This window comes from Lissotriton vulgaris, chromosome 1_1 (genome assembly GCF_964263255.1).
Source record: "Lissotriton vulgaris chromosome 1_1, aLisVul1.2, whole genome shotgun sequence".
NCBI lineage: Eukaryota > Metazoa > Chordata > Amphibia > Caudata > Salamandridae > Lissotriton > Lissotriton vulgaris.
Genome location: NC_141685.1, coordinates 1590375461 through 1590397065, shown reverse-complemented (window position 1 = coordinate 1590397065; position 21605 = coordinate 1590375461). Strand labels below are relative to the sequence as shown.

Below are 21605 nucleotides of genomic sequence, written 5' to 3'. Positions count from 1 at the left end.
CCCGGACGGCCATACAGCTGAGGGTGCGACTAACCTTCTGCGCATGGACGCTTTGTGGATGAGCCCAATGGAGCGTCCGCCAGCTGGTCAGCACCAGCAATAAAGGATGAGACGTTGTCTATCTATTATATTTGCGTGGTCACATGGCCTGTGATGCATGTGCCGGATGGGTGTGGTGTGTGTGCAACCCTGCCCTCAGGGGGTGGCCGTGAGATTTTGAGAACTAGACCACTGACCTGCACACCAACAGCGAGTATGCCTGCGACAGGTAGCCAGCGTTGGAATATTAATCGGAGTGGAGTGGCGTGGTGTAGCGTAAAATGGAACAGGGTAAGGACAGCCACAATGAGGTGGATGGCTCATAGTACTGCATCTGTGAGTCGAGCGGACAGCCATAGCTGTCCCTCTGCGAGCCTGGGTGCGAACTGTTCATAACTCACACTACATAAGTATTGAAGAATCATTTTGTGATTCAGTCCGTCAGCTGGCATCTGTCCGAGGCATTTGCAAAAACATATCGTAGTTCTTTCTGTGAAAGATACCCATTTGACGCTCCCTCTCCCCACATTAGTGGGTAACGCACCGTCTTCCCACATTACCAACATAGCCCCAACAACCTTCTTGGGCCTGTAAGTGTCCCTGTGCGGTTGGACAAAGAAGAATCTTAGTCATGTATAGATTTACATGTAACAAAATGTATTTAAAGAAAAGAACAACAAATAAGACTGAAGGGAGTCTGGTGCTGTGGTCGTTGCCAAAAAGTTGGGGTCACTGCCATTCAGGACTTAGGACACAGTTACACATGTGGGATCAGCTGGTGTTAAAGAGGGTTAGTGGAACTACTTGTCGCTGGCTTGCATATCGAAATATGCCTTACTGATCGAAGGGAATATGGTTCTGTGCTACAGACTTGGGGTCACTGTCATTCAGGACTCAGGACACAGTTACACATGTGGAATCGGTTTGTGTTACGTGGGACTACTTGTCGCCGACTTCCATATCGAAATATGCCTCACCAGAACTTTGGCACCCCACTCCTCATCACACATCATGAAGAGGGACCACACTTTTGTTAATATCACTGCTTAGCCCATATTAGATGGGGTTGTATAGAATGCTGTCAAATTTCAAATCCACGGCCCCACAGAGGTTATTAATATTCCCAATGTACTAGGTGTTTCAGTTGGGGATGTGGTTAAACAAAATATATGCTCCGATGATTGGGATGTTCAAGCCATGGAGGCTGTTTTCTGATTTGAAATATTATGCTGCTTTTGATGCTGAAGATTTGCATTTAGACTCTGCAAATTATGCAGATTTATTTTGCTACCAGCACTATGGCAATCATTTTCTGCACAAAGCAAACATTTAGAAATGTGGTTAATTACACACAATGGGAACATTGTCCCACTCCCGTTGAGGGGCGCTCCAAAACTCTTTTGAAAAAGTTTACTTACTTTACTGAATCTAGTCAGTCCAATCCGAACGCATTATATTTTAAGGGACTGGCAAGTCCTCTTCCAAAGTTAGACTTACCCACACTAAATGATTGTATTCAAAGTGCTTTCTCAACCAATTGGCTACAGGGGGCTATGACCTGTGGAAAGATACTATTGATCTTAAATCTGTTTGGGGTTCTAAAAGTTGGCAAGTGCAAGGCACTGAGACTTTGCATTGTACATGTCTCATCCCGAACAATATGTTGTTTTTAAATTCAACTATTTTACAAAAAACCTGCTTTGGATTGGCTAAGTCTAAAAAATAAATGATCCTTCTCTTCCTGATTTGGGAGAATACCCCGCCTGGTACGATCACATTAGTAAGTCCCTTAGTGATTTACAGTATCTTATTAAATTCGTACTTTAATATTTCCAGTTTGGATTCCCAAGGTTGGTTGTTATGACAAAAAAGTTCAGATTCATGCCAACATCGTTTTCTGGGTCTGGCCCCGGGCTACACACAGGATAGGGTAGATCCCCGTTTTGAAAGTGGCCATTCCGTCATTACCTAGTCAGTAGGCAAGTTATGTCAGAACTGGCCTAAACATTCCACTTTAGCGTTGGTTAAGCTTTATTTGTCTAAATTGACTGACTATTTTGATTTGACTTTGTGAAAGGTCCTGCCACAGGCAGATCAAAAAGATGGATTTACGCTATTTACAATGAGGTTTGGAAACTGTCACACATTGAAGCTGCTTCTAGATTAAGTGCTATTGATCAAGCTAATTTAGAAAAAGTGCTTGCAGTTGTAAATAATAGCATTAACACACTTTCTTCCCGAATTTACACTTTAGACAATATTGTTTCTTCTGTAGTTGATATTGTGCAGGATGATGTCTCTGTTTTGTACCATGGTCAAAATCAATTACGTTCCATTATGCAGTTTGAATGGACGTTACAAAGTTGAAGGCTGGTAAAGTGCCTGGGGTCTACATGAACACTTCTCTATTTTTGCTATTTAATTTGACTGTAAAACAACAATTTATGCCCATGAAAGATGCTACATATTCGCTGTTACATATTGAAAAGTTGGAACCGTTACCATTTTCTGTGGCCGAAACGAATTGAGCTATTTGGCTTATTCATGGGTTAATAACTCTACCTTTTCCATTGTTTAAATTTGAAGGCTGTATGAAACATTATGCCAAAGGTAGATATGAACATTTAGGTAGCGCTTCTCTCCATGAAGTTTGGTCCCTGCCATTTACCCATAGGTGCCTGAGGGAAGGTAAAGAAGTTTATTTAAAAGGCGAAGATTGCACTTCGATACCCAACCACTCATTGGTTTGTAGGAATATACAATTGCACAGCTCTTGTAATTTAGATGCCCCTAATTTGGCCTGAATTTTAAAAGGTACACCAGCTCCGGCTATAACACAGACTTTCACGTTGCTAGCAAAAGGTAGTTATTTGCTTTTAAATAATGAAGATTGCTGTGGTATGCTGGCAGGGATACCGTACATTGTGACATAGTCTGGTGTAAAAACGTGCCGTTTCTTTCTCCGCATGGGAAGCTTGATGTATCCATCTGGCTTTCCATTCCGACCTTGAAAGGAGAGTTAAACAAGAGGAGTCGAATAAGGGCTCTTTTGTCTCAGAAAGAAGTCGCCCTTACATCTGCGCGTGAAACATTTGTCCTTCATGTGGCATACTCTCACACAGAGGTGCATGCCCTTTTTGAATACTGACCTCCCCCTGCATTTTGGGGCTTTGATTCACACTATATTCAATGCCTAATCGACCACAGGCTTAGTGCACTTTTTTAAAGTAATAAGTTCTGGCCTTCTGACCTCATTCCAAACTATATTTGGTGTGATACCGGCATTTTTTCAGTCTCGCCTTGGATGCGGGTGTACTGCTGTTAATTTGCTTGCTCAAAAATGGTGGCACATTCTAGGTCCCACGACAACCTGCCCAGCTGCTCCCACTTCGTAACCGGATGCTTGAATACTATGGATCGCTACCTCTGGCTACTTTGTGTGGCGGATGGATTATCTTTCCGGTTTTCGTAATTTACGTGCATGCAGCCTGTTTTCCACTGCCTGGATTGTAGTTTTGAATGGGCTCTGGATTTGTGTCTCTGCAATACGGTGTCTCCTAACATGGATTATGATCTACTAATGAGTCCCTTAGTTGCTCATGAACTAGACTGTTCTGGTGTTGAGATTATGGCCTGCACTGCGGTTCATGGAGTCCTAGGCAATTGGAATATATGGACTGCAGCCCATGTCTTTTTGGCACGCAGTTATATCAAAGAACAACCGAGCTGTCCTCTGATGGTGCTAGAGGCTCCAGCTGTTGAGGAACAGGTGTGTTCTTTTCCATTACTGAATTGGATGGCTGAAACGTTCACTGACGATAACGACTTCTATTGGAGGCGGTTGCAACGTACTGTGTCTATACGCTGTTGAATTGAAGTGACGATTTTGTTTTCTGCTTCATAGACAAGTACTGAACTGGTGATTTTTTTCCTTCATATTGTTGGGTTTTGTACATTTTGTGGTTACTAATTTGGAATTTACTCCCAATTATCCAGTTTGGCAAAAATGTTAAGTTGGTTCGGTCTCATTCGAACTTGAACTCTGCATTCTGAAAATTGCCTCTTATTGTGCGTTCTCCGATCAGGGGGGGGTGTAGTGAAGACAGACCTCTGCTTGCGCACATTGCTATGTTAGCATAAGCTTATTAGAAGTTTAAACGCCATTTTGCCCTTTTGCACATAACACTGCAGGTAGCTGTTGTAAATGTGACTGCATGAATTTCTTCACATGAGAATGGCTTATTTTCAACATCCCTAGACACCGAGACCTTAGTCTGCACTGTGAGTGCTAAAGCCTCCAAGGTTATCATAACAAATGTTAGCGGTTGTTTGGGCTGATCGGCTCACGCTTAGACACAACATACATGCAGCTGCAGTTAACTGAAATACTGGTGCCTTTAATATGGCACTGCATATATGATTTTGAGCACTTGGAAGAATTCACTATCCAGAAAGACAGAGAGCTTTTGCAGATCCTGATGTGATTCACTCCTGCTGATCTTAAAGGTATGGGGTCCCCCACACAAGCCTAAGAGACCTTCTATATGTTATAAAACATAGTTCCTAGCTAGCAGGGATGGCATACAAGGCACTATAGGACATGTTCCCACCATCATTATAATAGCATTTCCCCTTTTGTGTTTTATGGAATTGTACCAATGGTGCTTGTATTATTATTATTTTTAATCATATGCCTGTTTATGCTCGCAAAAATACTGCATCTTAGAACACGTCGTCAAAATAAACATTTGAAACTTTACTATGTTTCTTTTTTACCCATGTAGTGGACTGGTATGAGAATAAAAAAAAGAGAGTGTTCTTGATTCCCAGCATTCCCGAGAGTAACCCAAGTCGCATGTTCTGGGTTGTCGAATCATTGGTTACTTTGCTATAGGACGAAGAGCTAATGTTACACTGATGCTAGTCAGTTAGGAGTTCTAGGTACTAAGGTGAGATTTTGGTCCACCACAATTCACTGAGGTCCTGGGTCTCTGTGCACAGTTCTGTGTCTGAGCAGAATGTGCCATGTTGCAGGGATTCTGCTCAGACACAGAACTGTGCACAGAGACCCAGGACCTCAGTAAATTGTGGTGGACCAAAAAACGTACTTTAGTCCCTAGAACCCATAACCGACTAGCATCAGTGTCACATTAGCTCTTTGTCCTATAGCAAAGTAACCAATGAATAGACAACCCAGAACATGTGACTTAGGTTACTCTCAGGAATGGTGGCAATCAAGAACAATGTTTCATTTAATATTCTCATACCAGTTCTGCTTAGGAAAATCTGGTCGTTTTTATTAGACTTCTGATCCTGAGTTTGCTTCTGTGCTGTTTTAGCAAAAGGCTTCACACCCAAACTATTGCGGCCAATGGTCTTAAACGCCGTAATAATTTTCGGTAACTGTCTGGGATTATTGGCATTGGGGAAATCGGGCAAAGCATTAGACACTTGGATGCTCACCGCATCACCTTTGACATTAGCAAGGACTAGATCGGAAACTACATCAAACACTCCAACCAGTCTCATTACCAATTCAATAGCCGCCTCCACCCTGTGTTCATCCTGGACACGCTTAATGATGGACGGTGTGCCAAAGCACTTAGCATAGACTGCCGCAAATATCTTACCCCAGGTGTCACAATCAGTCACTTCCAGTACTAAGTCTTTCTGCAAACTAATAGTAAGAATCCTGTGTTTCTCAACAGGAGTTGTATTAGGAAATACTGATTCCAGTTGGTCAAATTTCTCGGCAAGCCAAAAAGGCATATCATTCTTATCCTGGGGGCGCTTGTCCATGACCGCATTAACCACGACTGGACTAAGCTTCATCCCGCCCGGCCCAAATGGATGTGCCGCAGCTCCAGGTGTCCCACCCTAGACGTTGCGGGCTACGTATTGTACCAAGGCCCTTATAACCCTTATATCAGAGGTATAAAGGGTTCACAGTTCACCAACAGGAACTAGCATGTAACACGGGTGCGGAGTAAACTCAGCCAAAACAGGCCAAGAAGCTCCTGTGCTGGACAAAGGACCTGATAGAACCACTGTTACAGAGTGGGGAAGGGGGCCATTAAAACAAGCTTGGTGATGTCAAGCTGAAATCGGAATCTTCTGTGTTTCTAGAAGGAGTATACTCCATAGGCACAGCAGTGGGAGTGTAAACATGAAATGAATTGCTATCTGCATTCACCGCAGGGAACGTAACCCATGAGTGGAAAAGCTCAAACCGGTATGCCGCTTCAGCACTCAACGCAAAAACTACCGTCATGCCCTCCAAGGTCCAAGGGGACGGCATAAGTCTGCAAATGATGGTGGACTATGCTGGGGTATTTCAACATCACCCATAATGACACAGCAGAGAAAAAAGGACAAAGAAAATGTAGCACAGCGCTAAATGGATAGCAACTCAAAGTACAAACCTTTTTAAATTATCAAGCTTAAATAAACCTATGTAACTATAGGTAGGGTAATCCGTTACCACTATCAACCGGAAACAATAGTGAGGGTGTCGTGGACTGAAATAAGCACTACGAGAGTTTCAATAATAAGACCACTACGTTAGGTGCGCCATACAGAGTTAGTGGCACCATGTGTCGACGGTCTTACATATCAAAATAAGCCTTACTGATCGAAGGGAGTCTGGTGCTGTGGTCGCTGCCACGGACTTGTGGTCACTGCCATTCAGGACTCAGCACACAGTTACACATGGATCAGCTTGTGTTGAACAGGGTAAGTTGGCACCACATGTTGCCAGTCTTCCACAGTGTAGGCCAGAGGCAGCGGTCAGCAAAGGCCCACAAGCACATGACGTTGACTTGAGCTGCACAGATTGGGAGCATTTGGTCTTTTTAACCCATTATACTCTCTTACACAATTTGTGTTGCTACTAATCTTGAATTGTGCACCGTGGTAACCCCAGTGTAGGCGGGAGGCAGCGGTCAGGATGGGCGCACACCCACAGGCGTTGAGTTGAGCTGTGCAGTTAGCGGCACCTGGAGCCACTCAGCGTTTGCACACCCTGCGATGATACGTGGTCCCGGCTGGCCGCACTGGGAGCAATGTCTTGTCTAATGAATTCTGCCTTAATAAGGCCACGTGGCGATGACTTGTGGCGCAGTGAGTTAGTAGCACCTGAATCACACAGCGTGTGCGCAGCCTGCGATCATGCATAGTCTGTGCAGGCCGCACTGGTAGCAATCTGTCTAGCATAATGGACTGCATCATCTGCAATCGCCACTGCATCTGAATTGTGAGCCCTGCTGTCCGCAGTGTAGATCAAATGCAGTATTCGGTACAGACATAAGTCTGTGGAGCTGTGCCGCTGGGTTTGCAGGGGGCTTGCGTTGAGGAGGCCCGTGGTCATGGCGGCAGCCACGTGGCAGGTTGAGGGTGGCTGCTCTGCAGACTCGTTGGTCTTCCCACAAGTGAACCACGCCCAGGGACTGGACTATTTATTCATACTCCTATGCTGGAGTGGTGTACGTTGGACTAGCCACTCTGCTTCCGTTTACGGGGGGGGGAACACAGCTACATGACTGAGATCTTCCCCATTGCGTGAGGTAACATGGTTGCACCCACTGTGCACTACACTACAAGTATCAATACCATATCCCCACATGGAGAGGTTTGTGCTTTGCATAGTGAGGTCTGTGCAGCACATCACCGGTACGCTTGGCATTGTGTGCATTATTATTGATGGGCTACTTGCCTCCCTCACACATACTTGGTTGCCACATCTCCCAACATTCAGCTATTGTGCAGCTGAGGGGCCATGGTATTTTGGGAAGGACCGTGGCCCTGTTTTGCGCTGCCTCGTGGTAGTGAGGGGGTGGTCCTGGGGGGAGGTTCTGGTGGTGGTGGCGCTAGGTGTTGTGGCCTTGTTGGGTTTCAGAGTTGCATGATCAGTAGCTCTATCATGTGTTGGTCTTTAGATGTGGCTGCGAGTTGGGTCCAATTCAAGCAGTAGCTAGTCGATCTCCCTACACCAGTTAAAAGTTGATGTTAATTTGTTACTGGTAACTCAGCCCATTGCCTGTTTTTGGATTGCCTTGCAGATTTGACTGGTCGTTGAAAATATGGGGAAGTGGTGTTTTACTTTTTAGTTTCCACAGGAACGTTTACTTTGCATATTCTTAGTGTTAGTTGTGGGTCTCGTTTGTGGCGATTTATTTGGGCGGAAGGTATAGATGGAAAACAGGTGAGATTTGCAGTTTTCACCAGGTTGAGAATGGGATGATAATTTGAAAACACAAAAAATAGGTTTAATGAACATTATAATTAGAAATTAGTATTTAAAAAACCTTTGAAATTCACTGAAAAAACCGAAGGTTTCAGGGACGTTATAGTTAGTTGAACATTTCACTCATACAAAACGATAGAAATTCCCCTTTTATAGTTAGTCGAGCCAACTATAACTTGTGCCCCCGCAATGCACGGCTGATGACGTCACATATTACATCATTCATTACATGGTCAGCGACATCACTGATGACATCATGCACGTGAAAATCTGATGCACCTCATCAGACCCTAATATAACACTTGATACACCCACTCTAAAATACAGACTATAGTTTTCGAAACCATTAACACACCAATACCAGTTAGTACATATCCACTTACTAATTTGTAGGTCTACACACACATCCACTCATTCACCCATACAGTCACTCATACAAACAGTCAGCCATCAAAACAGCATTATCATAGCCAGTCACATATCTATACAGACACTCACACACCACCTCTCATTGATAGAGTTATTCACACACCTAGTCAGTTATGGAAATAATCAATCACACTTTCATTTACTCACCTGTACAATTATACACATACCACCTCACTTATTTAAACATATACTAACACATACTTACACTCTAATACAAGCACACACTGATCCACACAGGCACTCTCACAATCACTAAGTCTCACATATAGTCAATTATACACTCCAACACTCATATATACTGCCTTTCACATATGCAGTTACTCGCACATATACCGCTGAAACATCCATTCACTCACCAAGACACTCATACACACACTCACCCAGCCATAGAGCCCTTCACAGATACAGACTTGAACACATATACCCAGTGAATTATCCACATGCACATCTATGCACAGAGTCACACCTCTCACCCACCCACAGAGACACTCAGGCACCCATACAGCTACTCAAACAAGCAATCAACAGCTGATATAGATCCTCATTTAGCTGCTAACGAAACCATGCAACCGCCTACACACCAACTGACAACCTAAACTGTGTGAATGTCTGTATCATTTGGTAACACATGTATTAAGCAAGACATAATTAATCACTCGGTTATACAGTCAGCCACACACCTACTCAATCATCCATCCTGACTCGTATACACCCATTCATTCTTCAATACACCTTGGTGTATATTATATATATATATATATATATATATATAAAAAAACAAATTTATATTTTATAGAAACACAGTCACTGGATGATGTCATCAGTGATGTCATTTGAGATGTCATAAGTGATGTCATCAGTGATGTCACTGACCATGTCATGAATGAGGTAATATGTGACGTCATCAACAGTGCATTGCGGGGGCGCGAGTTATAATTCGTTCAACTAACTATAACACGGGAATTTCTATAGTTTTGTATGAGTGAAAGGTCCAACTAACTATAACGTCCCTCAAACCTATGTTTGCTCTCATGGCTTTGCAGGTCTATACCTCGGCTGGTGGGAGGAGCAGGTGGTCCGGAAGATCGATTTGTACCAGAACCATGTCGTCCTCTGGGCAAGATACATTGATGCCATCTTCTGTGTATGGCAAGGTGAGCAAAGCAAAGCTAATGAATTTGTCAGGAGATTAAATGTGAACGACTATAATCTCCAGTTCACCAGTGAAATTAGTAAGGAAAGGATTGTATTCTTGGACTTAGAGCTTTATGTTGCTAATAACAAAGTTGAAACTAAGCTACACAGGAAAAAAACGGCAGGTAACAGCCTATTGTTATCTCAAAGTTGTCATCCAAGGAATCTAGTCTCTAGTATTCCCTTTGGTGAGTTACTAAGGGCAAGGAGAAATTGTAGCTCTAATGAAGACTATCTAAAAGAGGAAACCCTTATGAGCCAAAGATTCAAAGAAAGAGGCTATAGTAATGACATGATATCAACAGCTGTGGAAAAAGTCAGAAATCTAGACAGGGATGTTTTAATAACCAACTCCACAGATAGGAGACAGCCTGATAACAAATTGAGATTTATAACGACTTATCATAACCAGGCGTGGGAGATAAGGAAAAGTTTAAACAAGTTCTGGGAGGTTTTAAAAACGGATGAGGACTTGATTGAACATGTAGGATCATATCCATCAATTACGTTCAAAAGATGCAAATCCCTCAAAGATACCCTGATGAATAATCTCATTAAAGAGCCTTTAAAGAAAAATTCAGTAATAGGGTTCTTTACTTGCATGAAATGCAAGGCCTGCAAATACAGTCAAAACTGCAAAACGGTGAAGCTTAGAAAGGACAAATCACCATTTAAGATCACACGTCATTTCACATGCGACACTGAGTTTGCAGTGTACGCGCTGAAATGTCCGTGCGATCTTTTCTATATTGGCAGTACAACCAAAAAAGCCAAACTAAGAGTGCTTGAACACTTGAGAGCAATCTCTAATAATGATAAACAGTATCCCGTAGCCCGACACTTCCATGACAAACACAACCAAAATCAAAAATTACTGAAATTCTGTGTGTTGGACTCAATACCCCTAAGAGAAAGAGGTGGGAACCGTCTAAATGAATTGAGAAAACTAGAGTCCAAAATGATTATCAAGTACAACACCATGATACCTGGGGGATTAAATTTTGATGAGGAAATGTCAATTCACCTCAGATAATCATGAAATCTGTCTTACCCTTACGTATGCTCTTCCTAGATTGTTTTTAATTGATTGGTTTTAATTCACTATGAGGCAGTTCCCCTTGTATTAAATAGAGTGTACATGTTGTTTCTCTTGCAGAATGACGAATGTGACAAAATGCAAGATTTGGACGTGAATATACATTTATGCTCTCTTGAGCGGGACTTAAATGTCAACTTTGGACAATTGTTGTCATGATCAAGTCATCTCTAATATGAGGATTCTATTTTTTATTTTCAGCCTATTATGGCCTGACATTGATACGAATTGAAAATCTTGGATGCAATATCAAGACAGCATTTTGTTTATAATTTTGCCCACTTGGGCTCTACAGCAACAATGTTGAAAAATAATCATGTATAGAAAATACATCATTATTATTGTAATTGACAATAGTGTAGTCCTTTATCTTGCCAAACATATGCATTGTAAATTAACAAGAGTCTCTTTACCATATCTATTGTAGTGAAGGAGGTTGCTGTCTCTTTAAATATGAGCACTGAATCTAAAAAAACTTTACCCGTGACAAAGCTGTGACTGCAACAGCGAAACGCGTCGGGTGTATCCCGTTGTAAATTCAAGGATTAAATTGTTTCAAAATCAGTGGCAACGGCTCCAGTGTGATTATTTTCCAGGACTGGATTGTGTTCGGCTATTTGGGGAGTGGCGTCTCTTGCCGTATGCCCGCCGCGATGGAGGCTCTGTATCCGCCGAAATGGTGAAGTTGGGACTTTTGAAAACTGGATACGAGCCCACCCTGCACCTATGACCTAGAATTGAGCAAAGCAAAGTGAAGCTCGACGGAGCAGAACGGAGGAGCACCCGTTCCGCGTCACAACGCGGAAGTGAGACAGGAGTCGGCGGACTCTGTCAACAACGGAGGCGAAGTGCTGCGGGATAGAGGATCCCCCGTAAGTTTAGCTCGAGGACATTACAGTGCATGAAAGGGGAGCGGAAGACGAGATAACAGCACGAAGTTTGCTGTTAAGACGTCGGAAAGCAAAAAACGATATATTTAAATGCGAATTACAGCGTGTGTTTCCTTGATTAAAATAGCAACGGAGAGGTCGAGTAAACGTAAGGAGGCAGCTACCAAGCCACAACAGACAGCGTGGTTTCTGAGGGAGTGTAACCGGGACCGGTTGCCCAGGACAACAACAAAAAAAAGCTTTGGGATGCGTTATGGAAGGCATCAAAAAAAGAACAATCGAAAGGATGGGAAGCAATGGCTTTAAGGCAGTATGTAGAGGTTGGAAGAGTGCCGAGAGGCTTAAGAATTTACACTATTCCTACATTCCAAGACCCCGATCCAGAAATGATCAGTGAGTGCATGAGTAATAATGAGGAATGTTCAGCCAATATGCTAAGAATTTTAATCAAATATGCAGAGAAAGAAGTTGATAAGCTGAATGAAGAAATTGAGACACTCATGGCTAAATTAAAAGACTTTTGCACTGCAGAAGAATTGGAATCCGAATTTACAAAAATGAATAAAAAATTATCAAAAATTGAAGAGATCAAACAAAAGAAATTGTCAAAATTTGAGAGAGAAGAGGCAGACTATAAAAATTGTCAAATATTAACATTTAGTAAGAAATTTGACCACCTCAGAAAGATGACATCCACAAACATCACGACTAAAACAACAATGCCCACAGAAGTGAACACAGTTGTTCAGGAGGAATTAAATAATGCACCAGCTGTTGATAATGTGTCAACCGATCCTAATGATATGGAATCAGTAAAAAACAGATTTTTAAGGGAAATTACGCTAAAGGCAAAGGGCAGAGCTCAAAACATTCAAGCCGGCGGCAAAAGTCCAGGACCAAGTCGTGGTCGAGGAGGCAGAAGAGGAAGAGGACGAGGTCAATCTACCCAAAGTAGAAACCCCAGTGGGAATGACGACAAGTGGCAAAGCAGGAAAAAAATGAAGAACGACATCTATACAGTGGTAAATCTTTCCAACTATTTATTATCTGATGTTGAACTTGAGGTTTTATCAAAAGGCTTGTCCTTTTGTCCATCGTCATCTTTTAATTACACTGAGACCAGGATAGATTTGTTTCATTTCATAAGGAAACTTAAAAAGTGGTTTGCAACACGTAAACAACGAAAAGACAAAGTCTCTATTATTCCAACCAATCTGAATGTGCATGATGTTGATATACTTCATACAGTACACGAACTGGGAGAACAAGAAAATTTAATTGATGATCCCTTTTTGAATTTGGTGAACACAGACATTGATATTGAGACAGTGAGTGACAGTGGTTTTAAACCAAAGTCCATATTTATACCACCATTGAATAATGAGGTCATAAACTGTTTTGAACGTGGTATGATACTTGAATTGAAGAAATTGGATGCTAAAAAATATAACTGCAACCAAAATTTGACTAAAATACACAGAGATGCCATCAGAACACTTGAGAATCATAGAGACTTTGTAATCAAAAAAGCGGACAAGGGGGGAAATATAGGTGGTATGGCCATTGGACATGTACATTGAGGAGGGTCTGAAGCAATTGACTGACAACGAAATACAATGTGGTTAGTAAATCAGAATATGAGGTTTCAAACAAAATGATTTATGAAAATTTGAATGGTTGGCAAGAGCAAGGAATATTGGAGCATAATGAATATATGTTTTTGTACAGCAAGGATCCAAAAATTCCTGCTCTATATCTTTTGCCCAAATTGCACAAAATTGCCACTATACCACCAGGGAGGCCGATTGTATCCTCCAGTGGTAGTATCTCGGAGAACATATCAAAATATGTAGATCATTTTCTACAGCCATATGTGCAGTCCCTTCCTGCTTACATGAAAAAGATACGGGAGATTTTTTGAAAAAAATCTGGAATATTGAATGGCAAGACATTTATCTTCTCCTATGTATGGATGTGTGTAGTTTATACACCAGCATACCACAAAATGCTGGAATAGACACTTGCAGACACTTTTTAAAGGACAGGTCGTTATCCTATCTGGCACACACAGAGATGTTGTTAGATATGATAGGTATCTGTTTGAAGAATAATTACTTCATTTTTGATAAGACCATGTACAGACAGACCCAGGGGACGGCAATGGGGACCTGCTTCGCCCCCAGCTTTGCAGGTCTATACCTCGGCTGGTGGGAGGAGCAGGTGGTCCGGAAGATCGATTTGTACCAGAACCATGTCATCCTCTGGGCAAGATACATTGATGACATCTTCTGTGTATGGCAAGGTGAGCAAAGCAAAGCTAATGAATTTGTCAGGAGATTAAATGTGAATGACTATAATCTCCAGTTCACCAGTGAAATTAGTAAGGAAAGGATTGTATTCTTGGACTTAGAGCTTTAAATTGCTAATAACAAAGTTGAAACTAAGCTACACAGAAAAAAACGGCAGGTAACATCCTATTGTTATCTCAAAGTTGTCATCCAAGGAATCTAGTCTCTAGTATTCCCTTTGGTGAGTTACTAAGGGCAAGGAGAAATTGTAGCTCTAATGAAGACTATCTAAAAGAGGAAACCCTTATGAGCCAAAGATTCAAAGAAAGAGGCTATAGTAATGACATGATATCAACAGCTGTGGAAAAAGTCAGAAATCTAGACAGGGATGTTTTAATAACCAACTCCACAGATAGGAGACAGCCTGATAACAAATTGAGATTTATAACGACTTATCATAACCAGGCGTGGGAGATAAGGAAAAGTTTAAACAAGTTCTGGGAGGTTTTAAAAACGGATGAGGACTTGATTGAACATGTAGGATCATATCCATCAATTACGTTCAAAAGATGCAAATCCCTCAAAGATACCCTGATGAATAATCTCATTAAAGAGCCTTTAAAGAAAAATTCAGTAATAGGGTTCTTTACTTGCATGAAACGCAAGGCCTGCAAATACAGTCAAAACTGCAAAACGGTGAAGCTTAGAAAGGACAAATCACCATTTAAGATCACACGTCATTTCACATGCGACACTGAGTTTGCAGTGTACGCGCTGAAATGTCCGTGCGATCTTTTCTATATTGGCAGTACAACCAAAAAAGCCAAACTAAGAGTGCTTGAACACTTGAGAGCAATCTCTAATAATGATAAACAGTATCCCGTAGCCCGACACTTCCATGACAAACACAACCAAAATCAAAAATTACTGAAATTCTGTGTGTTGGACTCAATACCCCTAAGAGAAAGAGGTGGGAACCGTCTAAATGAATTGAGAAAACTAGAGTCCAAAATGATTATCAAGTACAACACCATGATACCTGGGGGATTAAATTTTGATGAGGAAATGTCAATTCACCTCAGATAATCATGAAATCTGTCTTACCCTTACGTATGCTCTTCCTAGATTGTTTTTAATTGATTGGTTTTAATTCACTATGAGGCAGTTCCCCTTGTATTAAATAGAGTGTACATGTTGTTTCTCTTGCAGAATGACGAATGTGACAAAATGCAAGATTTGGACGTGAATATACATTTATGCTCTCTTGAGCGGGACTTAAATGTCAACTTTGGACAATTGTTGTCATGATCAAGTCATCTCTAATATGAGGATTCTATTTTTTATTTTCAGCCTATTATGGCCTGACATTGATACGAATTGAAAATCTTGGATGCAATAGCAAGACAGCATTTTGTTTATAATTTTGCCCACTTGGGCTCTACAGCAACAATGTTGAAAAATAATCTTGTATAGAAAATACATCATTATAATTGACAATAGTGTAGTCCTTTATCTTGCCAAACATATGCATTGTAAATTAACAAGAGACTCTTTACCATATCTATTGTAATGAAGGAGGTTTCTGTCTCTTTAAATATGAGCACTGAATCTAAAAAAACTTTACCCGTGACAAAGCTGTGACTGCAACAGCGAAACGCGTCGGGGGTATCCCGTTGTAAATTCAAGGATTAAATCGTTTCAAAATCAGTGGCGACGGCTCCAGTGTGATTATTTTCCAGGACTGGATTGTGTTCGGATATATATATATATATAGATATAGATATATATATATATATATATCCACGGCTAGATATTGTCCGACATGGTCGCATTTGAGTTTTGTGATTTTGTCGGAGGTTGAGTATCTCTCAACAATGTATTGTTGTCTTAGCCATAGAACATATTAGAATGTGTACAATATATGGTTTTTATAGGACATCAATTGTGCCGATACACAGCAGTATTTAGGTGTTATTAACTTGATAGTAATTCAATATTAACTGTGTTGAAATTATACACTCAAAGATGGCGCCCAGTGCTGCGTGCGAGGATTAGTCCTTTGTTTGTTTCAAGTTACTTTGCAAACATAGATAATGGCGCTGCGCCCTGCCTATCTGATGTAAACATTGAGGAAGGGAGGGCTCTCCCGAAACGCGTCCGTTTTTGAATAAACTTCCCTGCTAAAGAACACTGCTGTGCTCGAGAGTGCTGATTCCTGGGACCCGGCTGGGTATTGCTAGGATTTTGGAGCATTTTAGTATCACATGCACAATAGATTTTTTTCACTGGTTCAATGGATTCACATTACTTTTCCCATTTAAGTTTTGGGACACAGACATCAAGATAGATTTTCTAGTTTATTTCCTCCTTTTGAATCACGTATAGAGTAAAAAAAATTTTTGGGAAGGTGGTCGATATTTGTTGCTTTATCTAAATATATATAAAGGAATTGATTGTAAATCATTACGTTCCATATTGTCGTTACAGGTCTATTGCATTCATGCAGTTAATTGAGAGATTGCAAAAGAGTAAAACATAGATGATATTTTTATATGGTCATATGTCTAGCATCAGGTTTCATGAATTGAGAAGCTTAGATGATTTTAATATGAAATTATTTATAATTTTTTTTATATATTTATATGCTATGCTTGCACAGAATATTTTGCATTATTTACACAATTGCATTTGCACTTTCTCTACGCGCATTGCACTTTTTCATGACAAATGACCACCAGTAACACTGTGTCTTTTTTTTGCAATCTACTATATAAGCGCATTTATGCGGATATCATGTGCCATTTTCAATGCACACTGACAATAATTGTCTGATATAAAATTTACAAAATATGTAACATGGCAACTCACAATGGAATGTCAACACAAATTTGGGCAACAAAATGTAAATATTGTAATTATACCTCCCGCTATTCGATTTATATATATCAAATTGTGATTTAGAAAAAAGACTATCTATGTTAGTTATATGTAGTGTGTCCTCAGTTTTCAGTTTCTAATCACATGGTGTTGCAAAAAGAAAAAAATCACTAATTAAATTCGTGCAATGTACCCTTTAAAAGGGATGTTCTTTCATTTGCCTGACGATCTGTGACCAAGGGCGGACGCCCGAAACGCGTCAGATTTGGTGAACTTGCCTTTTTAAATAAACTTGCCGAAAGAAGACTGGGACTTGCGTGGTTTTTCCTCGTTGCTGCCTGCCTGGTGGTTCTGTGGTGAAAGACTTCTGTTTGTATATTTGTGTGTGTATATATATATATATATATATATATATATATATATATATATATAATCTTTTTTGAAACACAAACCACAAAGTCATTGAAGGTATGCTTGAATTAATTTCAGCCACTGGCAATTGCTTTGGCCACCTTAAGTGTATTGTTATTCGCCCACTGTTCCACTGTAGACTAAAACTACTCATGATTCTGCTCCAACAGTAACAGTTCTGCATTTACTGCCTGGATAGGTCATCTCCAAGGAACAATTCGAGCAACCTCTGACCTTGTATCCCTAAACCGGTCTAGTTTATCCACTACTTCTTGCAAACTACAATACTGTGAACATTTGCTTCTTGACCTCTGAGAATGAGGACAGCCTTATGCTTAGCAGACGCTCTGCTATGATAAGAGAGTTGCTGCGGAACTGGCCCACATAGCTTTGGTTTCCCCGAACCTAGAGGAGGCATGGAAAACTATCTGGAGACCGCAGCACTACACCGATCTCTACTTGGTTCCCTTCAATCTATCATAAACCCATCGAAGACAGGGTAAAGTGGTAAGCATGATAATCAACCTGTTACTTACATTAGGTAACTCCTTATCATATCCTTATTGTTTTAAACCATAACAAGCCATAACAATAAGCAACACAGTATAAAACACAACCTTATCTTGTAGGGACTCTATGAAGCCGAAGATTCCTTACCTAAGAATATTACCCAGGCATCAGGCTGGACCTGAAAACTCTTGGGCAGTACCCCTGCACGCTAAGTAGTGCTGATCAGCCCCATGTCTGCATCATCCATGCTGGACGATGACTTTCAATGAAGTAGTGTTTGGTGAACGTTTGCAGGGATTCTCACATCACAGCCTGACAGATGGCCAGGATGGGAACCCCACGTGGTAACAGTGGTTGCAGCTGTGGTTGAATGAACCTGCAAGATCTCAGGAGGTTGCTTTTTGGTTAATGCATAGGAGATCCTAATGCAGAGTGCAATCCATCTGGAGATGGTCTGTTTCTGGCCTGTTTTCCCCTTCTTCTCTCCAGTGAACCCAACAGAGAGCGGATTGTCCACCTGGTATTCATTGGTGCTATTGATGTAGAGTGGCCATGCTATTTCCGGGTTCTAGTGGTGGAGTCTCTTCTCCTCCTCTGGAGCACAGATGGTAGGCAGCTATGGCCGGCATGGATAGGTGTCACCATCTTTGTCAGAAAAGAGGCACAGGTGTGGAGAACAAGAGGCTGTAGAGAGGGTGAATAGAAGGCACCTGTAAAGGACACGAGAGTTAGGTCATTTTTCAGGGGTATCTCTAAGATACCCTCGGAGTGCATTTATCATCAAATCCCACACGGGCATCAGTGTGGATTTAATGTGCTGAGGAGTTCGATACTAATCTTCCTAGTTTTCAGTAAAGCCATCATGGTCCTGTGGAGTTCGTAATGACAAACTCCCAGACCATATACTCTTTTTTGCAATACTGCACTTACGATTTCCAAGAATTGACTTAGACACTGTAGGGTACAGGGCTCACGCACCTGTACCCTCACCACTGGTATAGTGCACCCATTTAGAGGGGTGGCTCACCTATGCCAGGGCAGTGGATTATAGGCATGGCCCACAGGGATGTGTGTGTGTGTGTTAAGGTACAGGGCCTCTAAGTGTGGCACGATGAGTGCAGCAGCACTTGGAGGTCTTTCCTGGTCACAATGCCCTTGGTTCCTATGGCACCTTCTACAAGGGACTTACATGTGGCCACGGAGTTGCCAATTGGGGTTTGCAACAGTAAAGATTAGGGAAATAACATAGGCCCTGGGTACATGGTTGGCAGGAACCCTGGGCACACAATCAAAGTACATCAACCTTTAGGAAAAAAGTGGAGGCAACCATGCAAAAAGGGGCACTTTCCCACAACACCTCCAAACAATGTCCTTTTACTTAGTAAATACATGACACACCCTCATCCAAAATATTAAAACTAATTTTGCTTACCCTTCAATGCTAGTTATATTTTTGTTTTCATGGTTTTAAATTCATCATTGCACCAGAACTCATGGAATATTTCTTAGAAATTTTAGCTTTTGTTTCCCTACTTAGGAATCTTGTGTGAGGCATTTATAAGTGCTTTTAATTGGTTCTTTGTGGGTGTTAACATATTGTACTACTGTTGAGTCTGTGTTGGTTTTGTGGGTCAGTTGGTCCACAAATAAACGTAGGTGTTGTAGATCATCTGTTGGGAAACTGCAGTCATCTGTGTTTTAGTGGGCCAAGGTATCTTGGTTTAGTTTCTACTTTTTGTGCCTGAGCTGTGAGTTTAATTTTGGAGAACATGTCAAGACTGACGTTTAGGAGTGAAAGGATTGCGATCTCTCCCTACTTACCAGGTGTTGTCAAGTGCTGGCAATTAGGGGGATTCATGAGGATATAATCACTCATTGAGTTCTTGAGGAATGTTAAGATGGTTAGTACATTTTCTTTCTCACCGGACTTTCCAGGTTTTCTCCCAAAATAACGCCTCTAATATCCTGAACTCCCTTTGCGGAGTCCCCCAGGGTTCCATATTAAGTCCGCTACTTTTTAATATTTATGTTACCCCTTTGGCAAAAAATTGCAGAGGAAATGGGCCTCACAATTTTCTCCTATGCGGATGATACACAATTAGTGTTTCCCTATCAACAACCGACAAATCCAACATTTCCTCTCTCCGCACTGGGCTACTGAGAATGGCAGACTGGATGCATACCGAGAAACTAAAACTAAATGGGGAAAAAAATGAGCTAATCATCTTTGGAGAACATAAGGAACTCTGGGGATCAACTCACTGGCCAACGGAAATGGGCCCAACCCCGGTTGCGGTGCAATCCGCACGCAACCTAGGGGTGATAATCTATGACAAACTGTCCATGCGTGTGCAAACAGCCAAAACTGCCTCAACCTGCTTCGCCATTCTTAAATGGCTAAGAAAAATCTTATGGCAGCTCCCTGAAGGGGCGCAGAGAACAGTAATACAGGGCTTAATTGGCTCAAGACTAGACTATGGGAATATCCTGTATCTAGGAGCCAATAAAGAGATCACGCATCGACTCCAGGTCATCCAAAATGCGGCGGCTAGGCTGCTGCTCCATCTCCCTGGGCGAACGAGTGTTGCTGAATACCTTAGAAAACTGCAATGGCTCAAGATAGGCAAGAGTGTCAAATTTAAAGCACTATGCTACATGTTCAGGATAAACACAGGGGAAGCGCCTGCCTACTTATGCAAGTTGGCGCATAACCATATACCCTCCCAAAACCTCCGGTCACTGCATCAGGCAAAATTTGTTGTACCTAGGTTCAAACGGGCACGATTGGGCGGACGCTCCTTCGCTTACCTGGCCCCAGTTCTGTGGAATTCCCTCCTGCTGAAACTACGTCTCGAACCAAGCTACGTCCAATACCAGAAAGGCATCAAAGCATGGCTATTTAACCAATAAACTACATATTCTATCTTTAAATTTCCATTACACCGAGTATTACTCTGATCCAAGGCGCGGGAAATCTTCAGGGTAGCTGTTGCGCCATATAAATGCAATAAATAAATAAATGGGGATCGTGGTGTTTCTGCTGTAGCGGTGTCCAAAACAGACACTAGGTTATTCTCAAAAATAAATTTGCTCAGTATTTCACCTTAAATGTCTTTTTGCTAAAGCTATGTAGGGCGATTGCTGCACCACATGCTATTCTGGCTTCTTTGTAACGCCTCACAGTAACTGCCCCATGCAAACAGCTTTGCATTTAGATCAATTTTTAAAGTACTTTTACGTTTTACCAGCAATGAGCACAAGCATCTCGTGGAGGAATTCATTTTGTTTTTGGTGAAGCTTTGGTGGTCCTGGGGATGCATAAATGTTTCAGATAAACAGGTCTGAATTAAAATTGTTTGTTATCATTTGCTCTGCACAAAGTTTTGATCGCGTTCTAGTGGCATTACTGCCTGCCAGACCTCAGCCCTTCGGTTTAGCCGGAAGCAGCCGGAGTTTCTTCTAGAAGGGTATGGCGATGCTTTGAACGGATGCATATGAAACCCTGTGGTACCCAGGCTGTCTCTTACACGGTTTCTTGGAAAGCTATGATGGAGTCGGGTGTCACTGCCATTGAACCTATTTTTTACTGTGTGTTATGGCCAGTGAAGGAATGGCAGCCTTAAACAGAA

General features: G+C 41.6%; 1 protein-coding gene across 1 annotated transcript in view; it reads right to left on the bottom strand.

Moving 5' to 3' along the window:
• The window catches only part of LOC147750851 (protein NEDD1-like), a 381766-nt gene that overhangs the window by 77519 nt on the left and 282642 nt on the right, over window positions 1-21605 (bottom strand). The gene's annotated exons all lie outside the window — the stretch shown is intronic.